Below are 25,642 nucleotides of genomic sequence, written 5' to 3'. Positions count from 1 at the left end.
CTGTCCATCACCACCCCTTTTTGTTAAACGTTTTGTCCACCCTAAGCGTGGAAGGGTATACTCAGATGTGAGTCGCTTGCTCATTGCACCATCAGGATTCAAGCAAACCGGGCCGACGCCGGCTGAAATCCAGAAACCGGTCCCCCGGAGCTTGTTTCCTTCCCAGTGTAAGAATTGGCTTGGTAGTTTGGTTTGCCCTGTTCCCATCATGCACTGGGACAGGAACAGACTAATTTGCATATAGCCAGGTTCTGAGCTGGGATGATGCAGTGAGCTAAAAAACGGTGTTGGATCTAGCCCTGATCTCTTGACTGGGTGAGAGTATTCTGCTTAATTCAGAAACTCTGTCCATCACCACCCCTTGTTGTTAAACGTTTTGTCCACCCTAAGCGTGGAAGGGTATACTCAGATGTGAGTCCCTTGCTCATTGCACCATCAGGATTCAAGCAAACCGGGCCGATGACGGCTGAAATGCCAGAAACCGGTCCCCGGGAGCTTGTTTCCTTCCCAGTGTAAGAATTGGCTTCGTAGTTTGGTTTGCCCTGTTCCCATCATGCACTGGGACAGGAACAGACTAATTTGCATATAGCCAGGTTCTGAGCTGGGATGGTGCAGTGAGCTAAAAAACGGTGTTGGATCTAGCCCTGATCTCTTGACTGGGTGAGAGTATTCTGCTTAATTCAGAAACTCTGTCCATCACCACCCCTTGTTGTTAAACATTTTGTCCACCCTAAGCGTGGAAGGGTATACTCAGATGTGAGTCCCTTGCTCATTGCACCATCAGGATTCAAGCAAACCGGGCCGACGACGGCTGAAATGCCAGAAACCGGTCCCCGGGAGCTTGTTTCCTTCCCAGTGTAAGAATTGGCTTGGTAGTTTGGTTTGCCCTGTTCCCATCATGCACTGGGACAGGAACAGACTAATTTGCATATAGCCAGGTTCTGAGCTGGGATGGTGCAGTGAGCTAAAAACCGGTGTTGGATCTAGCTCTGATCTCTTGACTGGGTGAGAGTATTGTGCTTAATTCAGAAACTCTGTCCATCACCACTCCTTGTTGTTAAACAGTGCACATATCCAGCAAAATGTAAGGGGCTGCAGACCAACATTCTGGATGAGATTTTGTTGTAACCAAAGTACTCTAGTGACAATTTTATTACTAAGCAGAAGAAGATCAAAATAAAAATAATGATGGCTCAGACAAAATTTTTCCAAACGGGTGACGAAAGTGGTTCTCACAGATTGTATTCTTGTTTTGATTCTGGGTTTGTTGCTGGTGTGAATTTGGATATGCACGGCGTTGGGGTGCAGAGTAATGATGTTCAGTATGTGCAAGGAGGAAATGTTGTTCCTCTGGGTCAGGGCCGGACTGGGAACCCAAACCAGGCCTGACAATTATGACGGACCAGCTCCCTGCCTCTTTTGTTGCTGGGGGTGATATAGCAACACCACAGCAAAACCAGCCCCCAGTGACCAATATGTTTCCCGGCACTGAACAATCGGTCCCCACTGTTCCAGCCTCCCGGGGAAACACCGGAAGCCCGTTACGGCCAGTGCGGCCCTGCTCAGGGTATAGGTTTTACTAACAGTGGCAATTTAAATACCTCAAACACTAATAATGTGCAGAATAAGACATGATCTGTGCGATGTTTGCAGGAACCTGGGAAACTGGAACATGAATTAGATGGCACCAAATGGGATGTCTCAGTCAATGGTCCCAGCCCAACTGGCCTCTGTGCCGAGCATGCAGAATCAAAGGCAGATATATTGGAACACACATTCAGTCCAGATAGTCCCACAGCCCAGTGCAGAATAGAACACCAAATTCTCAACAAATGAGAAATTTCCTAGTTATCACAAAGGAAAGTTTCAATTCTATTAAGGACGCGGAGGCGAGGGTTATGCATGACCTTTCTTCATTTTATTAAGAGCAAGTTAGAAGAAACAGAAAAAACACAGGGTGCCAACTACATATCCCATGAGGCACAACAGTAACCATGGGAGCCAGTCCACCAATCATAGTCCAGCCGAATACATAAAGCAGCTCCCTCGACGAAGTCCGTCCTCTTTCGTCGCTGCAGGAAGATAAGTCGTCCCCAGATTAATCAGTCTTCTGATCAGATCCTAGGGCAACAGAAAACGAAGAGAAGAACCACAGAGCAAGATAAAATGCAAATGCAAAAGTACTATCAGTAGCATAACCAAAAGAGAAATAGAACGTGCAAATGTACAGAACAAGATCAATGTACAAAATACCATAAATATAAGAAAACATTACTCTCCTTATATGTAAAAATACTAAATCCAGCAAGACCTCCAAGCATTAGGGAGGGAGGCTCAAAAAGCCAGGGTTGGATAATCCTCGCCTCCGTGTCCTTAATAGAATTGAAACTTTCCTTTGTGATAACTAGCAAATGTCTCATTCTATGTCAGGAAGCAGGGGCAAGGATTATGAAAGTTCAAAGCTTACTCTCCACCAGCGCAACGGCTTCATGAATTGGTTTAATAGAATTTCTTAAAAGTAGATTCTGAAGACCAATCAGCTGCATTCATAATGTCCCCAACCTGCAACCTACCTGGACATCCTTGGAGGCCATTGCTCCCCTAGTAGAATGAGCCCCAAAATGCCTGACGTCAATACCAGATACAGTCATAATCCATTTGACCCATCTAGCAATGGTAGGAGAAGATACCGCCTGAAACGTTTTTTAATGGCAATCAGAAGTTGCCGTTCACCCGGAGGACGAACCTCCAAAGTCATATCTTCATAAGATTTTAAACATCAAACAACACACAATTTCGGAGAATTTGGAAAAGCAGGATAGATTACTGACCTCGTACTCGATTTAGTTCTCCTGGAGATGGTAAAGGTAACACCTTCCGGGGAAAAAACACAGGCAGAAATATCAAGGGCCCTGACATCCGACACTCTCTTACAAGAAATAAGACACAGGAGGATAGCAAGTTTAGCTGAAATCTCTTTTTGGGAAAGGAAATCATTATCTTGCCAGGATAAAAGTAGACGAAGTACCACATTAACGTCCCAAAGGCACAGGTAACGAGGCTCCGACGGACGTGAAAGACGTATGCCTTTCAAAAGCTTACAAAGCAATGGGTGCTCCCCAATCGGAGCCCCATCCACGAGAGAGTGACCAGCAGAAATGACCGGCCTAAAAGAGTTGATAGTGCCATAGGCTAATTTCTGATGAAAAAGTTCCGATAGGAAGTTCACAACTTCTGCAACGCAGGCGCCCACGGGATCCAGGTGTTTCGCCACACACCAACATACCCATCTTCTCCAAGCTGATCTGTATCGCTTGGTAGTGCCCGGGGCCCAAGCCTGCTGGATAAGGAGTTCAGCTTCTCTTGAAAGCGAGACGTCAGTCCAACATCTCCTGAAATCCTCCATGCCATAAGATGTAGATGGCCTTGGAGAACCAGGGGGTGAGGAAGTCCCAGAGGGTCTGAGGGGATGTTGTTGAAAGACGGCAACCAAAGAGGTCTGTCCCAAGATAATTCTAGAAGGGACGGAAACCAAATCTGGGCTCTCCAAATTGGAGTGATCAGGATCAGAGAGGCCCTCTGTCTGCGGACCTGGGCTGCAACCCTTTGGATGAAAAGGAAGGGTGGAAACGCGTAAGCTGGTATCCCCGACCAATCCTGAAGGAAAACGTCCATGCCTCCGCTCCCGGATCCGGTGTCCAGCTGAAGAAACGGGGAACCTGAGCGTTCCATCTAGATGCAAAAAGATCAACTAGGGAAAGGCCCCAAAGGGACACAATCTGAGAGAACACTCCAGGATCCAGTCTCCAATCGCTGGCATCCCTGAAATTCCTGGAATTCCAGTCTGCCACACAATTCTGATCTCCTGGGAGATACTCCGCCGTCACCGAAATCTGACGTTGGAGGCAGTAATGCCAAAAATCCTTGACGAGATCCGCCAGAATCTTGGAATGAGTACCTCCAAGGGGATTGATGTACCTCACCGCCGTCGTGTTGTCCATCCTCAGAAGGACACAACAGGACACTCTGTTGGTCGTGAAAGATCGAATGGCAAAGGAGCCCGCTAGGAGTTCTAGGCAATTGATATGGAGAAGGAGTTCCTCCTACGTCCACCGACCTCCCACCGATAGAGAGCCGCATCTGGCACCCCAGCCCAGGCGACTGGCATCCGATTCTATCACTAGATCCGGATGGGATCCGAAGATCGCTCCCCCATTCCAGGCCTCCATATGGTCCATCCACCAAAGAAGTTCCGCCCTGGCCTCCGAGGAAAGGGAGATCAGCTCCGAGTAAGTGAGACCCCTGCGCAGGTGGGAGGCCTTCAACCTCTGCAGGGTCCTGTAATGTAGAGGACTCGGAAAGATGGCTTGAATCGAGGACGTAACAAACCAACAATCCTGGTCAGCTATCGCAGGCATATCCTGTCTCTGCGGAGAACCTGTTGAATCTCCTTCTTAATCTTTGAAATCTTCTGAGAAGGAAGATTCAAGGAGGCATCCCTCGTGTCGATGCGAAAGCCTAGAAAGATCATGCTCTGTTGGGGAACCAGGTCCGATTTCTGGACATTGATGGTGAACCCCAGATTCTGTAATAAGGATATTGTAATCTGTAAGTGAAGAAGATGATCCCTGGATTGATCCATGAGCAGCATATCGTCCAGGTAAATTATTAGTCAAATACCCTTGGTGCGGAGATGTTCCACCACAGGATGAAGAAGTTTGGTAAAACACCAAGGAGCTGATGAGAGACCAAAGGGAATGGTTTTGAATTCGTAGGTTTGACCCTTCCACTGGAATTACAGGAACCTGCAATGGGGTAGGGGGGGAATTGGAACTGACAGATACGCATCTTTGAGGTCTAACCGGACCAACCAATCGTTCTGGAGAAGAAGGTCCCTGAGCAGATGAATTCCCTCCATCTTGAAGTGCCGGTAAACTAACCACTCGTAGAAGGACCTGAGATTGATAACCGGTCTGAAGCCTTTTTCTTTCTTTACTACCACCATAATATTGCTTAAGAATCCGCACGGATGAGGATGGGAGAGAGTGATAGCACCTTTTGAAAGAAGATCTAGAACCTCGTGATCTATCAGATCGGTCTCTGAGTCTGAAAAAACCAAAGGGCGAGGATGAGATGTTTGGATGGGGAACCCGTAGAACTCTATGTGAAACCCTTGAACTGTCTCTAACACCCAGGGAACTGACGTTAAATCCGCCCAGTTTGCTAGAAACAGAGAAATCCTGCCCCCAGGCGAACAGGAGAGCGGATTTTCAAGCTTACCATTGAATCCTCGTGCCTTCTTGTTGCCACCACGGCATCTGCCTTGTCCCTTGCCTCCACGGGAAGGATAGAAGGTTCCTTGTCTGCCATCGTTCCATCCATTATTTCTTTTTGCCTGTGCTCTATTGGGACCGTGGTTTAATTGTCGACCGGAAGAGCGACCCCTGCCTCGCCCGGCCCCCCCAAAAACCTTATCCAGGGCAGAAAAGGTGGCTACAAACTTTCCTAGCTCCTTAACGAAGGGATCACCAAAGAGCATACCATGAGCTACTGAACCTGCCTTGGAGGAAGACAGTTCTCCTAATTTGAAATCAATTTTCAAAAGTAGGGAACGGCGACGCTCGGCGGAGAGGGCACAATTGGCATTGCCCAAGAGACACATTGCCCTTTGCACCCATCCCGCAATATCGTCCGTCGGGAGAGGAAGGCCTGACTCTCTGGACCGTTCCGCTAACTCAATGATTTTAGTTAGGGGTCCCACAACATCAAGAAGCTTGTCCTGACAAGCCCTCCAGGAACGATCTATCCCCTTTTTTGGATCCTTCATATATTTAGCAAAAAATGTGCAGAGCTTAGGGTCCAACTCTGGGGTAATAGCAACGCCATTGGGAAAAGACGGTCTAGGGCATTCTGACCTAAGGCGGGATCTCACCAATTGAGAAAGAGGCTGCCTAATCTTTGCGGCAACATAATCCGCCGTCTTCTTATCAGGTACCCAATCAGAACTCCGAGGTCGAAAGATACAGGAAGGGTCAAACATATCCGCATGAACCTGAGCTCCATCACCAACATCAGAACAAGAAGAACGTGGACACCAAGACCTGCCCGTATCGAACATATCGTCAGAGGAATTGTCATCATCTTCACCCTCTCCGTCTTTGGGAAACCCTTCATCAGGGTCCAAGTCTGGGGTGGACTCACCCAGAAAGAAGAGTTCTCCCAGTATATTTTTAGGTACAGAGGGGGGAGAAGAAGATAAACTAAGCATAGGAAGTACCTCTGATTAGACCTATATTACTTTATCACAAGAATTTATCAAAAAATATTTTTATAAAGATGGATGCTATAGAAAGAGAAAAAGGCTTTTAGTTACTTTGAAGACATAATTTTATTATTTTCTTTTTATCTTTTTTGTTTTTTCAATTTGACTGATTATACATAAATACAATTTATTTTGTCACATAGAAACATAATCATAAATAACAAGCTTTCAAAAGAATATTTGTAAATTTCATAAAGTGCAGTTGAAGCGAAACAACCCTAACAACTTATCATATCCTATTACCATTCATTCTCTCATGCATACCTTACATACCTCTGCATTCACTACTTTTTATAAAAACAAATATAGACAGATAAACAAAACTTTACATAGGACCAAAGCAAAAGACTAACAGTTGGAAGGTGCCGTGTTTGAAGTAAGGTTTGACATAAGACGTCACTAAGAACTAACAGTATGTTCTGGACTCCAGGAGTTCTTGCGCAAATCAAGACAAAAGCAGGGGGAATTCCCGGGTTGCTAGAGGCTTGGATTTGTTTAAAGAACACATTGTACCTTCTAGGAATCCATGGGAGTAGCCTTGCCGTATTAGTACTGCATTGGCTATGACTAAATATGGACATGATTCTAATGCCTTTATAAGGATATGTTTTGTTATAACCACATAAGGGCATGAATCAGGAATATTTAATTCGGGCCCTAGATTGATTCACAACACCCACTCCACGTATTATGTCAATCATTACTAAAAATACTAAGCAATAGTAAACATATAACGATGCATGTGTTTTCCAACCCACCCCAAAATACATTGATTGCATTTAAAATGGTATATGGTATATACACGAAAAATGAGTATTATACTGTACGTTTCTTAAGCAGTTGTATCATTCAGATAATGCATGTATAAATATCGGCCGAATGATTTGCGAGAATTACATTTATGAAATGGCTCAGAATACAGAAAAGAAGGTCGAGACCATTTCATCACATTTTTATACAATACTGTACATATGCTAGAGGCTGAGGTAAAATATTGTCTCTAGAGTTCCTAAAAATAGAAGCTCTGTTCTCTAAGAATAGTTCTACTTTAAGCAGAGTATCATGTGCCAAAAAAAGGTAAATATTTTGGAAATGTAAAAATAATAATTTTGTTTTCAGGGGAAAAATAGTTCAAATTATTTTCAGTAGTGTTGTTTATCAAAACTGAAGGCCGAACTCAGAGTTCAGGGAACGCTGTGTGCTCGTTGTTTTAAAAGTTATTCTCGTTGCTAGGAGAGAGCTTGTGAAAAATTGGTCTACAACAGTTGGTGAAAGTCCGAAAAAGCTGAAATTGTACATATGTGAGAGTGATTGCTATCATCGATGTCTGGATCAGTAATGCTCTCAGAAGGTTGTACCTGTGTGGTGCTGCGTTCATCTCGTACTTCACCGCCACCTACTCGTAATGGTGAAGTCTCAACGAATGTCGTCATCAGAATAGGTAGCCGCTGGGGACAATACGTTGCATGAGTCATTACTGGACCGAGCAAAGTATCGATATCCATTGGTACTGCTGATGGTAGTGTAAGACAGATGTCCAACATGCATTCTTCGAAGCACAGGTAAGATGCAATCTTGCCAGATTGGTCTGAATGAAAGAAAGCAGGTTGCACTTAGATCTCTTAGCCGGGCTAATCCGAGCACTTTAGTGATTTGGTCCCGGTAGCGTATTGCTAGGATCGTTTCTTCCATTGTAGCTAGGGTTTTGTCTGTGGCTTGGCTTGCCATATCGGATCAGAAGGAGCAAAAATAAAATTCCTGCTACGAGTCCCAAAAGAAGAGGCAGGCCGCCAAATAAGGAATGCACAAAATTCGGGAAGATGTTCAGGACTGCTTCAAATGGTGCTAATAGCCCTGAAAAATTGTCTTAAATACATGTGCGATGCCACTGGTATCTGACATGTTAAAAATCTGACCTAACACTTCTACGAAATGTACGTGGCAATTTGTTGATAATAGGGAGTGTATCTCTGCCGCTGTCCTTGCAACCTGCAGATCATACGTCTCCTTGGACGAGGTTAAAGGCACAGTTGTCTGTAAAAGAATAGACTTCATTCTGCTTAAAGTATCAATTCGAATAGAAGAGATATTCAGAGAAGGCCAAAGTGTTGCCTCCATGTCTGGATTGCTGATAGGATACAATACTTGCATACAGCAAATGACCCTGGATGTGACGGTTACGATATAGGCTTTTCCGAGCACCATGCCACAACATCTGTGGTCACTTATTAGAACGTAACTGCAGTTGGAAAGCTGTCTGAAAAAAGGCTCGATCTGTGTTGCAGGAGTGCTGTGCAGATGACATGAAAGGTTATTCGATGAACCTTCGCAGGTTCCATGCAAGTTATTACCTTGACACATAAGTGTACTGCTTAGTGATTGTTTACAATTGTTACCACTAAGGAATACCTCTTTATTTCTCCCACTCCAACATCAATGAGTGTAAGGTAATTTCCAGGTTGATTTGATGTATCCTTTACCCAACCTTTCATACAGGCCTGCTGGTATATATTTTTGGCAATACTTAAACTGGAAAGTTGTTATCGGAATTGTAATAATTCCGTGTATTATCCATTCAATGACAGGTCTCTCTGACATTGTCAATGGTAATCTCTCAAGTTTTTCAATGCTCAGAATCGTATAGTCTGTTCCTTTTTGTGCCAAACTGAATTGTTTATCAGTAAGGTTAAAGATAGAGAATAATGACGTTGTGTTGATTAGACGCCATGGCACGTAGCCTGAACGCAGCCTAGCTGTACAATAGAACGTAATTGGGACTGACCATATAGTAACATTAGCAAATCCTGCTCTATTATATCAATAGCAAATGATACAATACAATAAATCCTGGAGGACAGAGTCGTTAACCCATTATCCACTACAGAAAGTGATTTTTCCAAATTTATACGATCAATTTCTTGTATTTTTTCTGCAGTTTCAATTTGCATTACTTTCCAAGCTTCGTTGTAAGCAGCGTATATACCGGCGTATATGAAACGTTTTTGAATCTGTTTGCGAGGTCCCATTATGAAATCTCGCAAGTCAGCACCGTCTTTAAGTAAAGTCAAGTGTTGCTTAATTTCTGGTAGTGTGGATTTCTGTAGCCATTCAAGGCAGAGTTTTCCTACACTATATGTTGTAATTATCCCTGGATGTTGTCTCTGGGAATATCTTGGGTCTGACCTGTTCTGTTTGAACCCCTGTGTTTTGTTCAGGAATCTATCTTGACAGTTATTAGTGTCTGTGGGCCAGATCAACCATTTTTTCCAATCAGGATTTGTTCTGTTTTGGTGTAAAATATGGGATACGTCTACCTCCATATCTGTAGTACTACTATCATCAGGTATGGTTGTTGGAATAGACGGTTTGTTTAAATCTTTAATCTTGGCTAAACCAAGACAGGTTGTCTGTTGAATTGTGTAATTCAGGAATATCATTTGTTCTGGGATCACACAGGATCTAAATAATGCTTCTAGACCTTGTACCTGCCAGTCTTTTGTCCCCCAGGTAGTTTTTGTTTCAATGTTATTTTTCCAAAATTCAAAACCAATTGTAGACATTTTATCATAAAATGTTTCAGAATAAATAATTTTAGTATTTGTCAACATTGTTTTCATTCCTGTCTTATTTGTCATTTATAAAATAAAACGTTTCTGGATCACTGTTGTTAAACCCTGAGAAGAATGTGAATTTCTCAAAAAATGTTTTCGAGCTGCCCTTCGGCGGTGTTGGACAATGTTCCCATTGATTATAAGTTAAAACATTTCTAGGTTGAGCAGATTTATGCAAATAGTGATGCCCATAGTGGTTAAAACAGTACATTTCTTCATAGTTCGGTGAACCCTGTAAATAATCATGTTCTGTAAATTTTGCTGACATTACTAAATCTGACATCATATTATTAATATCTTCCCAATCATCAAAGAAAGTACTTGGTGTCACAAAGTCACTTAAGGAAACCTTAAATTGATGAGGATATTTCAAGAGCTCAATCGGGCCATAGATGTCATACTCCATTTTGTCCCATGCTACCCCACCGGGTATAGGATCGGCTGTGATGTTTACTGGTGACAGTTCTCTTTTCTCGATGTGAGAGGATCTGTGAGGCTTTAGGACCAAGTTGATGTTCTGACTTGCTGTGTCCATTGCACTACATTTTCCATCAATAAATCTACCCAAACATAAAACCATGATGAGCCAAAGGAGGAGGAAACGTACACCTAACACAATCCAAAATTCAATCCATGGTGAAACCAGATATGTTTCTTTTAGTTGGTGAAAAAGTTTAGTTATTTTTTCTTTGAAAGTTTTTGTTGCTGGCATTTCTTCATGCTCCCTTGGATTATATGAAAAGTCATCGAAGTTGACGAAGTAGCCAGATGCAGTTCTGTCAATTGTTGGAATTGTGTCCGGATTTTCGTTTGTCTTTACATTTTTTTTTGTTTCATTAGCATAGTCTGAGGCTACATCATTGTAGACTGGTGTTTCTTGACGAACTGTTGCAGTTTGGGTTTCAAGAGGCACAAGTTCCATGGCGTTGTTGCATAGTCCATTTTTGTTCACTGTAGGTTTATCAAAGGTGATTAGTCTCTCAGTTTGAACCTCTTGGATTGTAGCAATATTTGGTCTTCCACTATTTCTTGGGAGTCCACTGGGCCTAATACTTATTATTGGCCACATGATTGTGGTTTTACCAGGTCGATGGATACAACTCTGTTCTCCTTTTTACCAGCAAGGGGCAGTAGTACTACTGATCTTGTTCCGCTGATTGCTAAGACAGGTACTGCTTTTCTGTAAGAAGGCCCAAATACCTTCTTCAACGCGATCTTTTTTCTGACTAAATCCCCAATCTTTGGAATTCAGACAGGTCTTGCTGGGAGAGGTGGTTTCTCTTCAGTGGCTGTTGGCTTTATCTTGATGTTACTAAGACTTCTTCTTGTTTCATTTAAGTCCTGTAAAACAGCCAAACGATCTTTGATATCAAAGGCTTTTTCTTTCACCACTGAAGTCTAACAATCTAAGTCCTGGACTTTCATTCTAGTGCCGAACAATAGTTCGTAAGGAGTGATACCTTGTAGAGAATTTCTTGGCAGATTGTTAAGACTAAGTTGGACACTTATTAGATATTTGACCCACCCATCACCCGAACCTAATACCCTCGCTGTTATAGATTGCCTTATGTCACGTTTTTTTTCTTTCCACTACCGCATTTCCCTTAGGATGGAAGGGACTAGAGTACCGCAATGCAATGCCCATGCTGGCCCTGGCCTCTTTGTAAGCTCGAGAGCTAAACGCAGGACACTGGTCAGAATGTAGCATGCCGATTGCGTATATGCCGATAAAGACTCGCAAATCTTTTATAACAGTTCTGGCGTCAGCCGAGTGCTAGTGTCTACATCTTAAGGGAATCTAGTCTTAATAATTATGGCATCGCTGATAGTTTTCTGGACGTTTGCGTATAGATAGCCTTGTGCTTTCTAATGGTGGTATCTGGGCTGGTTTCTGGTCCGGTTCACAACTGCGATCTCTATTGCAGTTGTGACAAGCCATTGCAAAGTTAAAAACATGCAGGCTCATCCCCGGCCACCAGTATTCTGATCCTAATTCATTTAGGGATTTTAAGATCTCTTGGCGCCTCAGACCCTGTCCCATGTGTGCTTCTTGAATCAAGTAAGCCCTCCGGTTCGTGTTTGGAATTACTCTATCCCTCACTCCAGGGATTTGAGCATAAGGAACGGAGTTTGCATCAATTATGTATGTATTATTGAGTGGATAGCCTAGAGGTAATGCTGCATAGTCGCCTTTTAATGAGGCTTTTACTGCCAGCCTGGTTTCTCCATCTATGTCGTTTTCAGAACGTTTTTTTGTGGCTACGGAAGCCGGTAGAACTGCTGCCGCTGAGGCTCGATCAGCCAATGAATTCCCTGCAACGTGAACGCCATCACTTTGATGACTCAGTGTATGTATCACATGAGTCTTTTGTAGTTCTTTCTGTAAAATAACTACTTGTTCCCAAAGCTTTTTATGTTTTATTGTGGCACCTGTGTCATCTTTGTAACCGTTCTTGATCCATGTCTGCATGTCATTATTGTAAGACCTGACGCAGAAATGAGAATCACACTATATTAGTGTTGGGAATTCGCGATCGGCATTTTCAAGCGCCATCTTTAAAGATTTTATTTCAGCTCGCTGAGCTGTACAGTTTCTGAGTGATTCAGTTTTGGTGATCATTGGTCTAAATTTACCTAAGCGCCAGAGACCTTTAACAATCGTGCACGCGTGATAGTAAAGTTGTTTGTCCACAACGTAGTGTTGTGCAAATCTGTCCATGTAGATTACACAGGAATACTGTTCTCGAGGCAGAATTTCGATTGGCAGAGGATATTCCTGTTCATATTCTAGATATTCTAGTTTTTTCATTTTCGGATCAAAATAGTGTTTCACGTCTTCTGCAGCAAGAGAATTTTCCCATTGTATCCATTTTGGATCTAATGCCACAGCATTTAGATTATTTTATTTTATTTAGAAAGTTTTATATAGCGCGAACGTGACCCTTGGGTATCAGAGCGCTTCACAGCATATATAACAAGAGGTAGATTAGCAATACAGAGTACATATACATGAGGTAGATTAGACATACAGTTACATATCGTTATCATAAAGGGAATGAGGTAGGTAGTTAAAGTTCCCTATATTAGGTGTGACCTACGGCTACAATTCAACATAGCATTGCCCTACTGGACTGAGGTAGGTTAATTATGCTTTAAATAATAGTTGTATCACACTGGTATGATGTAGATTCGGTTAGTACAACACCGTGATTACATAGTACTAAGTTTTCAACCTGCGTCTCTCCCCAATTTGGCATACATGTTATAACTGTTCTTCGATATCCTCTTAACTTGAATGCTAAGATCCTGTGTAGACCGTACTGCCTTGGCTTTGATTGTACGATCTGCTTCTAGTTCTCTCTGTGATCTAGCCTCTAGATCGTTACTGCCTACTGGACATTGTTTCTAGTTTCCATTCGATGCTCCGTGTAGGCCCTTTCAGCAGTGGTGGCGTTGAAGTCCGTACTTGACTATCCAAGGTATTTACCCATTAGGAAGCACTTCGCTTCCTTTTTGAATGTTGCCGTGTTAGTAATTTTCCTGATATTTGGAGGGAGTGAGTTCCAGACTCTGGGGGCTGCCCCAGAGAACGCTCTGTCATAGGTTTTCTTCTTCCTGAAGATGGGTGGCCTCAGCAGCAGCTCCTTGGCACTTCTGGCAGGTCTGCAACCTCCCAATATCTCAATCTTCTGGGCCAAGTAACTCGTGTTTTGTAGGGGAGTGCTTTGTGGGTGATACATGCCATTTTAAATTGGATTCTGGCTTCATATGGAAGCCAGTTTAACGCTTTTAGGTGAGGTGAAATATGGTCGAATTTCCTCGAACCGGTGATGAGCCTTGCAGCTGCATTGAGGCATGCTTTTAGTGGTGCACTGGACATTTTTGGTAGGCCTGCTAAGGTTGTACATCCGTATTCAATCCTTGAGATAACTAAGGATTGAGTAGCCAGTTTGAGGTCTGCCGACGAGATGAACGGTTTCACTTTCCTTAAGTGGTTCAAATGAAAGCGTGCACTTTTTGCCATTAGTCTGATGTGTGCTTTCATGTCTAGATTCTTATCCAAGGTGACTCTTAACGATTTGGCTGAGTCCACCAGCGTAGGGGTGCAGTTTAGTGCTGTGATAATTTTGGTCCACTCTATCGTCTCTGAGTTGTTCTTTGGTGGTGAGATTAATAGGAATTCAGTTTTTTGAGCATTCAGCTTCAGGTCATTACTGGTTAACCAATACATTGTCTTTTTTAAGGCCTCATTGATTATCTTGATGTCCTCTAGAGATGCTACTTTGATGTAAATCTGCGTGTCGTCCGCGTACATGTGATAGGATATGTTTGCGTCATGGAGGATTTCTGTCAGAGGTTCCACGTATAGGTTAAAGAGTGAAGGAGATAAGGTAGATCCTTGAGGGACCCCGATCAAGTTTGGACAGGAGGGGGATAAAGATTGGTTGATCAAGAATCTTTGCGATCTGTTCTGAAGGAAGGATTCAAACCATTTCAGTACCAGTCCTGACATTCCCATCCTCTTGTGGAGCCTGTCCAGTAGTTTATCATGATTTACTGTGTCAAAAGCAGACGATAGGTCTAGAAGGACCAGTAGGCATGTTCTATTAAGATCAAGGGCCTGTAAGGCGTCATCCGCAATATGTAGTTTGAGTTTGAAAGTTCTTGTAGAGCGCACGTTTACCAGCGGCTTCTTGGCGCTATTGCTAACGGGGACTGAGGGTGGAGGTGGGGAGGTCAGACAGGACATTTAGTCAAAGGATTTTGTAAAAAGGTGGGTTTTAAGGCTCTTACGGAATTGTGAATAGAGGGGGAGGGAGCGGAGTTCAAGGGGAAGGGAATTCCAGAGGGTAGGGGCAAGGAAAGAAAATTTAGATCCACCCCACTTCTTTCTCCGAAAGCGTGGGATGGTAAGGAGGGACTGAGTGGAGGATCGTAGAGCCCTAGTGGGGACATAAGGGACAATCTCAGAGGAGATGAAGGCTGGCGCCGAACTGGATCGGGCCAGGAAAGTAATGCATGCGAGCTTGAATTGAATTCAAGCTCGCACGGGGAGCCAGTGCAGAGATTTCAAAAGAGGGGTAGAGTGGTGGAATTTAGGGAGATTGAAGGCCAGGCGGGCCGCCTGGTTCTGTATTTGCTGTAGGCAACGCCGGCTGTATGCAGGAATGCCGGCATACAGGGCGTTCCCGTAGTCCAGGCGGGACACCATCATGGCCAAAATGATGAGCTTAAGTGCAGAGAAAGTGAAGAAGCGGGACACCCTGCGAATAGTACGCAGTGAGAGAAAGGAAGAAGATACCACAGAGCTAACCTGGGAGTGAAGGGTGAGTTGAGAGTTAAGTTTTATGCCTAAAGTTTTGACTGAGGGAGAGGGAACAGGAGAAGGACCAAGAGAGGGGGGCCAGAAGAGAGGGGACCAGGGGCTGGATGAACCACCCGTCAACACCAGTTCGGTTTTATCAGGGTTGAGTTTAAGATGGTTGTGGTTCATCCAGTCCCTGATATGAAGCATGACAGTTTGAAAGTTAAGTGCAGCAGAGGGAGAAGAGAGATTGAAGACCAGCTGGAGGTCATCCGCATAATTAAATACGGTGACCTCCATCTGTTGAAGAGAGAAAATAAGAGGGGCAATATACAGGTTAAACAGGAGGGGAGAGAGAGAGGAACCCTGGGGAACCCCGCACTGAACTCTTCGGGTGTCCGCTGTGTAGTCACCCAGGCGGACAGCCTGGGTGCGGTCTCTCAGGAAGGAGGACAACCAGACCAGGGCACTCCCCCCGATCCCCGCCGCTGCGATACGGGAAAGTAAGGTGTTGTGGTCCACCGTATCGAAAGCGGCTGAGAGATCTAGGAGCACAAGCGCCTGGTGCTGATTGGTGTCCATACCCTCCCTGAGGGTGTCAAGGACCGACATAACAACGGACTCCGTAGAGTGTGCCGGGCGGAAACCGGCTTGACGGGGGGCAAGGGCACCGTGCTTCTCTACAACGGAACTCAGAGCGCAGGTGACTTGGCGCTCGAGCACCTTGGCCAGGAATGGTAGGAGGGAAATGGGGCGGAAATTGGCCGGGACAGAAGGATCTGCCCCCGGTTTCTTCAGAATGGGCACAATGACCGCGGATTTCATGGAGTTGGGAACTATGCCTTGAGAAAGGGAACTGTTGAGAAGGTGGAGGGGAGGGTCTGGACAAGAGACAAAGACGTGACGGAGGATGTGGGCAGGACAGGGATCGAGCGGAGAGCCAGATTTGATCAGTGGCACCACAGAGGTCAGACTTTCCCGGGTGATAGGGGGAAAGGAGGTCAGTGCGCCTTTTGGGGGAGGACATTGAGGATCAACAAAAGATGGGGAGGGAGGGGGGATGTTGGCCTTAATGGTGGTAATTTTGTGAATAAAATAATCATTAAGAGAGAGACAAAGATCTTCGGATGGGGCTGGTTTGAGAGTAGTTCTGTCCGAGAACGCCAGGTTGTGGACGATGGAAAAAATCTCTTTGGACTGGTTCTCTGCTGCTAGGATTTTGGAAGAGAAGTAAGATGTTTTAGCCTCCAAGATGGCTTTTTTGTACTGGCTCAGGATGTTGGTGTATTCCAGTTTCAAAGTGGGGCAATAGTTTCTTCTCCAAGCCCGCTCTACGCGACGGACTGTTAATTTGGTGGTTTTAAGCTCATTATTAAACCACCGATTGGCGTCTTTGTCGCGTTTAGAGGTGATGCGTTTGAGCGGGGCAACAGAGTCGCAGCTGTGAGTGAGCCATTGATTTATGGAATCAACCTGGGAAGCAGTGGTGATGCCCTGAAGAGAGGGAAGAGAATTAGTTAGGAGGGAGGAGAAATTTTCAAGATTGACACGACTCCATGATCGGACCCAGGTGTTTTTGGGTCGGAGGGGCTTAGCTGGGGGAAGAATGGGCAGGAGAAAGGAGATCAAGTGATGGTCAGACCAAGGGCAAGGGGAGATAGAGAGTGATTCCACAGGGCAGTTCAAGGACCAGATCTGGTCAAGCCGATGGCCTTTGGTGTGGGTGGGGGAGTGGACATGGGATGTAAAGTTGAGGGAGTGGAGGGTTTCGGAGAATTCCTTTGAAGAAGGACATTCGGCGGGATCAGAAGGCCAGAAATTAAAGTCGCCAAGGAGTAAGATAGAAGAATTGTTGACAGTAATAGTGGCCAGGACCTCCAGAAAGTCGGGGAGGAACTGTAGGGGAGACTGGGGGGGACGGTAAGTGAGGAAGCAGATTAGGGGGGGAGAAGTGGAGACTGTGCGGATCACTAAAAATTCAGTGGTGGCAATGGTAGGTAGGGATAGGATTTGAAAGGGGAGATCGGTACGTGCGACGACCGCCACGCCGCCCCTGGCTCTGCCTGATGGACGATCTGCCCTGAGGGCGTAGTAGGAGGCCGGTAAGGTGGAAAGGAGTGCGGGGAGGGAGTCGTCGCAGAACCAGGTCTCAGTCAAGAAGAGGAGATCGGGGGTGTGAAGGTCCAGCAGGACCGAAAGTTCGTGCGCATGGGCGACGGCAGATCGGGTGTTGAGGTAGATAGCTGTGAGGTTTTTAGGGATTGGGGGAGTAACAGTTCCACAGATAGTGGGAGAAGAAGTGACTGTGGGAGGAGGGTGAGAAAGGGGGGTAGGGGGAGCTATGCCAAGAGTGGTGATAAGTGAGCTGGTTGTGGCCGAGATGGGCCAGGGACCCTGGTAGCTACGTAGTAGGTCCGGGGTGTAGATGATGAGTGGAGCTCCCCTAGTCCCGGCCTGTCGCGGACGGGCGCAGACGGGCTTGCCTTAGGCGCGCCTTCGGCGCGCAATCGACGCGCCCGCTGCGCTCGTCCGCTGCGCTTCCTACCCAAACACATGCTTTATAGCAGAAGAAAGGATGTTGGAGGGGGCGTGGCCAACCGAGGGGGCGTGTCTGATTAACGCGCCGCGCCCTCGAGAATGGCTGCCCAGGAAGAGACTCGTTGCAGCGAGAAGCACTGTTCTAGGATGCCAGAAAGTGCAAGTAGGTGGGGGGGTGATCACAACAAAGTATTACAATTCAATTTTAAAAGTTTTAAAAAATCAGCGTTTTTTCCTCACTCCCGGCTTTCCGCCTCAGGAGTCCTGTCGTTAGTGCGACGCCTAGCGACGGGGCGCACTATTTATGGTCTGGTGGGGGGGGGGGCGTGGCCAACCGAGGGGGCGTGTCTGATTAACGCGCCGCGCCCTCGAGAATGGCTGCCCAGGAAGAGACTCGTTGCAGCGAGAAGCGCTGTTCTAGGATGCCAGAAAGTGCAAGTAGGTGGGGGGGTGATCACAACAAAGTATTACAATTCAATTTTAAAAGTTTTAAAAAATCAGCGTTTTTTCCTCACTCCCGGCTTTCCGCCTCAGGAGTCCTGTCTTTAGTGCGACGCCTAGCGACGGCGCGCACTATTTATGGTCTGGTGGGGGGGCGTGGCCAACCGAGGGGGCGTGTCTGATTAACGCGCCGCGCCCTCGAGAATGGCTGCCCAGGAAGAGACTCGTTGCAGCGAGAAGCGCTGTTCTAGGATGCCAGAAAGTGCAAGTAGGTGGGGGGGTGATCACAACAAAGTATTACAATTCAATTTTAAAAGTTTTAAAAAATCAGCGTTTTTTCCTCACTCCCGGCTTTCCGCCTCAGGAGTCCTGTCGTTAGTGCGACGCCTAGCGACGGCGCGCACTATTTATGGTCTGGTGGGGGGGCGTGGCCAACCGAGGGGGCGTGTCTGATTAACGCGCCGCGCCCTCGAGAATGGCTGCCCAGGAAGAGACTCGTTGCAGCGAGAAGCGCTGTTCTAGGATGCCAGAGAGTGCAAGTAGGTGGGGGGGTGATCACAACAAAGTATTACAATTCAATTAGGATGTAGGATCGCTGTTTCCGTACTGTGTCCTGTTCTGAATCCTGATTGGCAGTTGTCCAATAGTCTGAAGTTTGTGATGTGTTGGCTTAGTTGATTTTGTACGCATTTCTCGATTAGTTTGGCCAGTAATGGAATATTGTTAACTTGGCGAAAGTTATTAGGATCCGCTAGGTCCGCTGTTGGTTTCTTGATGATCGGTGTAACTTGGCCTGCTTTCAGGCATTCTGGAAGGATCCCTTGCGATAGTATATGTGGGCTTGTTAATGCCTCAAGGGCTGATTCTGCTGTTAAAAAAGATATGTTTCTCCCTTGGACTAGGGCTCTTTCTTTTGCTACAGCAGTTTGAACCGCAGTTAGAATTTTTTCAGTAGAACTGAATTTCATTTCCGCTTGTGTGTACAAATGTGATTTGTAAGCTATTGGTACCGTTTCTCCCTCATTAGAGGTCAGGTACGTGAATCCGCATCTTCCTGGGATGACTCGGATTACAAGGTTGCGTATGTTTTCGCGTGTTTGCAGTTTTGTTTTTGTTAACATGTCTGTTTGTAATGATCTTAAAATTTCTGTGTGTTTTTTAGTCCAATTACTTTGTTTGAAATCAGGTTTTATTAATTCGTAGAGAGGTTTAACCCTCTCTGCATAATTTAGAATGTATGTTCTTCCGAAATTCAGAAAACCTAGTATTGATTGTAAGTTCTTCAGCGTTTTTGGAGCTTGGAGTACAGCACACTTCTCTAAGAAGTTGTCTGCTAGGCTTTTGCCTTCACTTGATATATCTTATCCTAAAAACAGGACAGTTAGATGGGCAATTCGAGACTTCTTAAAGTTGAATTTGTACCCTTCAGCTGCGAACCCAAGTATAATGGTGTTCACTCTTTTCAAGTGAGTCTCCAGGTCGTCGTCTGTAAGATAGATGTCATCGACATATGACAATGCTTCATCATCATATATTTGTAGTAACTCTGTTACCCTGGCTGAGAATAATCCTGGGCTATTCTTGAATCCCTGTGGGAGTCGACAGAATTGTTTTTGAGACCCCATTGTTGAGAAAGCGGTCAAATACCTGCTTTCTGGTGCAATGTTTTGACAGAAGAATCCATTAGAGATGTCTAATGTCGTTTTATATTTTTTGCGCACAATATTATTCATTTGTGCTGCACTGTGTGAGTTTTGTACTACAAATGTTTTGCACTATGAGTTAAGGTGTCTGTAGTCCAAAACTAGACGATATGAATCGTCTGGCTTGGAGACAGGAAACAAAGGATTGTTCATTTGCGAGGTGCATGTTTCAATCACCCCCTGATATTCAAGTTGATCTAAGATCTCCCTGACTTGTTTTTTAGCTTCTTGCTTAACAGGATACTGCCTTTGTGCAGTAGGTTGATTTTTTAACTGGATTTTATAGTGAGGAGAATCCTCACCCCATCCTACATGATTTTTATATAATGCAGGAGCTTGTGCCACTGCCCATTTTCTTGCCAATGTGTATTTTTATGAATTGGAATGTTATTTGAGAATGCAGGCATAATTATTTCTTCGCCATGAGGGCACTCCCTGACAGACTCTGGTGGCCAGTCTTTCTCAGCTAACAGGATGTCATAGCCTTTCGAAGGGTTATCCCAAAAGAGACCCCTTACTTTCCTAGTTGTGTCCCCCTCTATACGTAATGTTATTTCGTATAACTTATGGGGTTTGCTAACTCTGGTGTCTGCAGTTTCCACTTGAATGTATTCATTCGTGTTCACTGTCTCCAGAAGATTCATCAGGATCTTGCGAGCTATGGCCACTTCTGCTGCGCTGTATAGCTTTGTCTGGGTCCACTCTCCGTTTTTCAGTTGTGTCCTCAGAATCCTCGGCATGTTTTATTTTAACACTAGCTACCTTCTTCTTTGGAAATTGTAATTTTATACTTTGATGAGCAGGTTCCTTGTCTTTGGACTTGACATGCTCTTCTTTCTGTTCTGACCGTCCTCTTCTTTCAGATTTCTGTGAGGAAGTCTGAAAAGATCGAGAGGGACGTGTATCAGTGTCTTGATATCTGTCCGTTTTTTTCAAATTATCCCTATTCCTAAGGTTGTATCTTTTCTCAGAGGGCTCCCTCTGGGGAGACTTGCCTCCTCGTTCTATAGATCTATCTCTTCGTTGAGGAGACTTTCCTCTGGACTGGAATCGTTTTTCTCTGGGAGTGGATTGTTTATTACCCTCCCAACTCTTTTTTGGAGTGTTGAGATTATTTTTAATAAATCTTTTTTCAGGATTGTCAGTTAGTTGGGGTTTTACTGGTTTCCCACCCAAACTATCTCTACCTAATTCTTCATAGGATTTTTCTATGATTCTGGCTAGTTCAAATGGTTGTTCTGCTATATCTGTTTCTTTCAGTTTCTGGCGGATCGCCACAGATGCTGCTTCTCCTTTTATGTTGGCTAGTAGTATAGCCGAGACTTGCTTAAAGTCTTTCAGTAATTTCATACCTAGATTTAAAGCAGGCTCTGGACAGTATTCATTTTGAATTTGGCTTAGTACGTCTGGTATAACCGCCATAGACGGAACACCATGTGTCTTTGTGTAAATTGAAGCAAAGATTGTGCCCCAAGTGTCACAGTCCTCCACATGTGGTGCAATCCCCATTGGAAGGCAGATAGTCAGAATTCTGTGTTTCTCATAACGTGTAGTATCAGGAAATACTGCCTCTATTTGAGTAATTTTCTGAGCTAACCAGAATGGAATCTGTCCCGTTTTGCAGGAATTTTGCCAATCGCTGATTGTATATTTTGTGGAGTTATCTTATTTATGTTCCCCTGCTGAGGGGTGGTCTGTGGAATTTTTATTGCTGGTTGGACTGTTAAAGTCCGCATTACATATTGGACCAATTGTCTATGTATTTTAATTAGCAGTTTTAGCTGAGCTAAAAGCTCTTGGTCTGACATCTTTTCAATGTCAGGATGTGGTGTGTAGCTGGCTAGAACCGGCCACGTGGCTCCTGGTCTACCTAGTGGACCGAGCCTGGTGATGTGATGTTGATGTTTTAGGGCGCAATTAAACCAGAGCAGGTGCTCTGGGTAAGTTAGTGGGATTTCAACGTCCTCGAAAGGAGCGTATTCATCTGGAGGTTCCTCTATTTTGTAATAGTGGAAGACTTGTGTTACAGCGTGTGCTGCTGGAAAGTGTATCCATGAATAGAATACCTCTGTCTGCCGATATTCATGGGCCTCTACCACGAATATGACTGTAACACCTCTCGATGATTGTCCATTTTCTATGAATTTATTAGTTATGGTTCTTCTTACATTGACCGGAATGATTATAGCATTCGGGTCTTCATCTTGAAGACTTGTGTCCTCAGTTAATAGTTGAGTAAAGCAGCTTCTCTTTCTTATCACTTTCTGTCATTTTTTGTGACAACGTTTATTTTTTTCTTTTATGCAGAACAAGTTTCAAGGGAAACCAAGATTAGGTGCACAATATTTTGGAACACTGTATCCTTCAACGTTGACTAAACCAAAAACGAATACATAGGATTCTCATCCTACTATGTTTCGGCGGATATTAACCTTTTACCCACTCCAGACGTCTATTGGAGTTTTTTATGGGAAAAAGGGGTCTGTGTGAAAAGCACGACTGAGTTACACTAGCGTCTTGCGTCTTGCGTTAGATTATCGCCTTACCAAACGTTGGGCACCATGTAGTGTAGTTCCTATTTTCCCAATAGGCTCTGCGCATTGGAATAATATAGACAGCAGTTTAGACGTAGGACTGAGGTTATCTAGGTCTCTAGTGACTATATTAAAGTTAATTAATTTTGCCAGCTAGCTCAGAGGTCACTAGAAACTACACTACATGGCGCCCCACGTGGGCGCCATGTAGTGTAGTTCCTATTTTCCCAATAGGCTCTGCGCATTGGAATAATATAGACAGCAGTTTAGACGTAGGACTGAGGTTATCTAGGTCTCTACTGACTATATTAAACTTAATTAATTTGGCCAGCTAGCTCAGAGGTCACTAGAAACTTTCTTGAGTGAACAAGAAGGTGTTAACTTCCCTGAATAGACAAGAAGGGATTAGTTTCTGACAACCGTATAAACATGACAACTTTGCTCCCTCAGAATAAGAGTGTATCTCCAGAGTTGTGTGAAAACAATAGACAACTATTTCACTCAGTCAATCGTGCATGCTTTAGTTTCACCAGAGTGCAGAGAAATAGAGAGACGGGCGTTTTCAATAAAAGTTGTTATTTATTGAGTAGTCTTCTTTCTCATGCAAGAGAAATGAATTGCCACAGTTGCAATACTTATCATAAAGTAAATTGCGTACAGTAAAAGGAGTATTATGAAATAATACTGTAAAAGCATTGATATGGTTTCTTAGCCATATGATACTTTAAAATGGTTAAAATATATACATACATAAAAACATTGACTAACGTACTCAACTGGTGCTTCTAATATACGCCTACCCCGGTGTACCTGACCTAAGCCTAATACGTGGGAAGGAATAAGTGAGTAGCAGATTAAGTTAAGTTGGTTGTTTTGCCAAGAATCTGAATCAAGAATTCTCTTAAGGTTTTAGTCAGCTCCGTACCTTGGTTTTTAGAATGAAGGAGGTCTTGTATCTCTCTCTCAGGACTCGATCTCCCAGTAACCCGCAAGGGTGACTGAAAACACCGGAGCTGGATTTCTCGGCAGGAGAAAAGACAGCGTCTCTCTCAGTGCGTCAATGGGAGGGTCGGCTTCCTTCGGCTCTCGCATCAGCTCGGCTTCAGGCAAGTAGATAGCCTCTCTGCTCCAAACCACCACCGTGTATTTGCTTAAGGCAACGTTGGTATATTTATACCTGGAAGGTGGCGTGTTTGATGTAAGGTTTGACATAAGACGTCACTAATAACTAACAGTATGTTCTGGACTCCAGGAGTTCTTGCGCAAATCAAGACAAAAGCAGGGGGAATTGCTGTGCTGCCGGAGGCTTGGATTTGTTTAAAGAACACGTTGTACTTTCTAGGAATCCATGGGAGTAGCCTTGCCGTATAAGTACTGCATTGTCTATGACTAAATATGGACATGATTCTTATGCCTTTATAAGGATATGTTTTGTTATAACCACATAAGGGCATGAATCAGGAATATTTAATTAGGGTCCTAGATCGATTCACAACATCAGAACCAGTCTTGAACACATGCGCAGACAGTTTGTTAACACTGTCCTGCAGAGGGGCAAGCGCCTTGGCAATGGCCGAAGAAAGGAGCTTGTCAACCTCTGCAGGAGTGCGTGCCTGGGGGGGCTACACCTCAGCAGAGTGAGCTGATACATAGTCATGGTCAGAAGGTGACTGCATATTTAATGAAGGTCGGGCACCCATTAACAGATACACCCTACTAAATTATAAAAGGCTCCCCCCAACACGAGTGCCTCTAGAAACAGGTGAGTAACCAAAATGTTAGACTTCAATGTACTACAGAAGTGGCTGTGAAGACTTTCACATATATTCAAACTTTTTTTTTTTTTTAATACAACCAGGCCACCCTTATTATTAAAGGGCAAAGCCCGTAAAATAGACCGCCATGCGGTGTCAGTGCTGGGCGGGAGGCAGAGCAACACAACAGATGAAGCACCAGAAGCCTCGGAGTGTTTCACCACACGTGCTGAAGAACGCTGTGGTGAAGCTGAAGCACCGGCCGCGCGTCTATGGAAAGACAGCACCGCACGCGCACTGGCTAAACAGAGACGCTCAAGCCAAGCCTACCGCGTCAGCTACACAGCGGGAGAAACCCGCAAGCAATACAATATAAATAAAAGCTGTCACACAAGGAAACTGCCCCCGCAAGTCCCAAATACGCAGTTAAGAATATGCAAAGGGACTTAACTGAGGGCAGTAATGAAGAAAGAGGACGGACTTCGTCGAGGGAGCTGCTTTATGTATTCGGCTGGACTATGATTGGTGGACTGGCTCCCATGGTTACTGTTGTGCTTCATGGGATATGTAGTTGGCAGCCTGTGTTTTTTATGTTTCTTCTAACTTGTTGTTAATAAAATGAAGAAAGAACATGCATAATCCTCGCCTCCGCTTCCTGACATAGAATTCAGGATTTTAACAAAATCCTTTAGAGATTAATAAGGATTTTCCATAACTTGCATCTACACTAGGAGTTTCTACTGGACTGAATCAGACACAATGACAGCGCCTGAGACGGGAGAAGGATTGCATGCTTGGGGCAGTCCTAGAGGTCACCCAGAGTGACCCTTTTGTAGAAGAAGTAAATGGGAATCCAGCATCACTTTTTTTTTTTTTTAAATTTATTTTTTATTAAGTAATGAAACAAACACGGTCAGTAAGTTAAGTTCAGCTTGAATCCGTTACATCACCAGGAATACATCCGAAATTTATACATTACTCACATTTATAGCAACAAGAAAAACAGTTTAGTCCATGTCTTCCGAGCCAGTCTGTGGGACATGAGAAGGCTCACATATGTTTCCCCTAAAGTCATTGCAGCTTGACCATACCTCTCCCCATTTGCGGGGGCACCCTCTCGCTGTATATACAGTCTTTTCTTGCAGCATGCACCAATCCATGTCGCTTTGCCAATCTATCAGTTTTGGTGGATTGGGGGCTCCCCACAGTCTAGCAATGTTTCTCTTTGCCACCATCTGCCCAAGTGTCACCCAGATTTTCCCCTTTGGAGACAGGTCCGTGGGATCCCAAATATTCAGAAGACATCTCTTAGCCTCCAGGCGGATATCTACTTCCCACACCTCCCGCATACACTGCACCACTCGTCTCCAGTATCTTTGCACCTTCGGACAGTCCCATAGTGTATGGAAGAAGGTGCCTGTCCCTCCACATCCC

At 44.6% G+C, this 25,642-nt stretch overlaps 1 protein-coding gene across 1 annotated transcript in view; it reads right to left on the bottom strand.

The window, feature by feature from the left end:
* Nucleotides 1-1,932: 1,932 nt before the first annotated feature.
* LOC147737333 (uncharacterized) overlaps nucleotides 1,933-25,642 on the bottom strand; it is a 162,124-nt gene continuing 138,414 nt past the window's right edge. Inside the window, exon 3 of the transcript XR_015296581.1 lies at nucleotides 1,933-2,121. The gene's annotated coding sequence lies outside the window, so the exon portion shown is untranslated. The remainder of the gene's footprint in view (nucleotides 2,122-25,642) is intronic.

The sequence above is a fragment of the Lissotriton vulgaris genome, chromosome 1_1 (genome assembly GCF_964263255.1).
Source record: "Lissotriton vulgaris chromosome 1_1, aLisVul1.2, whole genome shotgun sequence".
In the NCBI taxonomy this organism is placed as follows: Eukaryota; Metazoa; Chordata; class Amphibia; order Caudata; family Salamandridae; genus Lissotriton; species Lissotriton vulgaris.
Note: the sequence above shows the minus strand (reverse complement) of the source record. Positions and strands in the feature narration are given on the sequence as shown.